This window comes from Ascaphus truei, chromosome 10 (genome assembly GCF_040206685.1).
Source record: "Ascaphus truei isolate aAscTru1 chromosome 10, aAscTru1.hap1, whole genome shotgun sequence".
NCBI classification, from domain to species: Eukaryota; Metazoa; Chordata; class Amphibia; order Anura; family Ascaphidae; genus Ascaphus; species Ascaphus truei.
The window spans coordinates 55,692,298-55,694,622 of NC_134492.1; positions in this window are offsets into that span (position 1 = coordinate 55,692,298).

Genomic DNA, 2,325 nt, shown 5'->3' on the forward strand with positions numbered 1-2,325 from the left:
AGAGAGAGAGAGAGTGAGGTCAGAGAGAGAGAGAGAGTGAGGAGAGAGAGAGAGTGAGGTCAGAGAGAGAGAGTGCGGTCAGAGAGAGAGAGGTCAGAGAGAGAGAGTGAGGTCAGAGAGAGTGAGTGTGTGAGAGAGAGTGAGAGTGTCTGAGAGAGACACCAACTGCGCACTGCAACTGTTAGGTATGTATATACACCTTTGTTTTTACTTTGGGCGCCGCGTAAAAATCCTGATCACCTTGGGGAGCCTTGAACCGAAAAAGTTTGGGAACCACTGCTCTAAGAGTAAAAACCTCTTTGGTATATATTGCAATATATTGAAAAGAACAAAGTTTCATATTAAAAATAAAAAAGCTGTGTGTGCTGTGCACGCGCATAGTAAGTGAAACTTCTTTGACTTTTGTCACAGAAATTGACTTATAACGCGCGTGCTCGGCACACATGTGTCAGTGTGTCAGTCAGTGAGTATGTATGTGTTTGTTTGTGTGTGTGTCAGTCAGTGTATGTATCTGTGCCGGTCAGTGTATGTATCTGTACCGGTCATTGTGTGTGTGTGTGTGTGTGTGTGTGTCAGTGTATGTCTCTCTCTCTCTCTGTGTTGTGTGAATGTCTCTCTGTGTCGGTCAGTGAGTGTATGTGTGTGTGTCAGTCAGTGTGCGTGCGTATGTGTGTCAGTCAGTGTGTGTGCGTATGTGTGACAGTCAGTGTGCGTGCGCGTGCGTCAAAGTGTGCGTGCGTCAAAGTGTGCATGCGTCAGTGTGTGTGTGTATGTGTTTATTGGCAGCAGTACCAGCATCATGAATGTTGAGCGGGTGGGGGAGCTCACAGTGGGGGGGAAGGAATAGGCACATCATTCAGGGGCGGTGTTCGGTACATCACTGAGGCGTGCGTGTGTCAGAGTGTGCGCGTGCGTGCGTCAGTGTGTGCGCGTGCGTGCGTCAGTGTGTGCGCGTGCGTCAGAGTGTGTGCGCGTGCGTCAGAGTGTGTGCGTGCGTCAGAGTAAGTGTGTGTGTGTGTGTGTCAGTCAGTGTGTGTGTGTGCGTCAGAGTAAGTGTGTGTGTGTCATTGTGTGTATGTGTCAGTCAATGTGTGTGTCAGTCAATGTGTGTCTGTCAGTGTATGTGTATCTCTCTGTGTGTACCGTATGTCTCTCTGTCTGTGTCCTGCACCTCTCTCCTGACTCCCCCCACCCCCGACGGAGCTGCGGACCCGGGGGGCTCAGTCTGAGTCTTCTGAGCAGATACCCCCCCAACCCCCGGCGGCGCACTCAAGCTCCCCCCTTCCCCACCCCCCGGCGGCGCGCTCAAGCTCCCCCCTTCCCCACCCCCCGGCGGCGCGCTCAAGCTCCCCCCTTCCCCACCCCCCCGGCGGCGCGCTCAAGCTCCCCCCTTCACCACCCCCCGGCGGCGCGCTCAAGCTCCCCCCTTCCCCACAACCCGGCGGCGCGCTCACGCTCCCCCCTTCCCAACAACCCGGCGGCGCGCTCAAGCTCCCCCCTTCCCCAACCCCCGGCGGCGCACTCAAGCTCCCCCCTTCCCCACCCCCCGGCGGCGCGCTCAAGCTCCCCCCTTCCCCACCCCCCGGTGGCGCGCTCAAGCTCCCCCCTTCCCCACCCCCCGGCGGCGCGCTCAATCTCCTCCCTTCCCCACCCCCCGGCGGCGCGCTCAAGCTCCCCCCTTCCCCACAACCCGGCGGCGCGCTCACGCTCCCCCCTTCCCAACAACCCGGCGGCGCGCTCGAGCTCCCCCCTTCCCCACCCCCCCCTGGCGGCGCGCTCAAACCACCCTATTCCCAGGCGCCGCTGCCAGCTGCTTCTGCGCATGCGTGGCGCGCGTCATGGCAGCGGGCGGCGGAACAGCGGCGCCGTGGCAGTTAGGAGCGGCGGCTATCGCCGCCGCATGTGAGCAACTAGGTGTGGGTGTGTGGGAGGGTGAGGGGTGCGGCAGCGATTAGGAGCGGCGCCATATGTGACAGGGGGGGGGGGCGTGTGAGCGGAGCGGCGTCCATTACGTGACGTCACTTCCGTTTCACATTTCGCCCCCCCATCTATCCAGTTTTATCCCATCAGAGGTGCCACTAAAGAAGTTTCACTTCAAAAATGTGTGCGATTCAGGTTCCTTTCTTATGTCTCATTTAGATTTTTCGGATAATTTGCATACAGTAAAAGCACTGTTGGTTTTATATTAACATCTGTATTACAACCTTGGATATATTGTATTACATGGTAACAGCGTTCTACAATGCATTGTATCTTTATAGACATTTGCTTTATTATAGCGACCTCTAGTGTCCAACTAGGTTAACACCAACCAGAATGTAACAT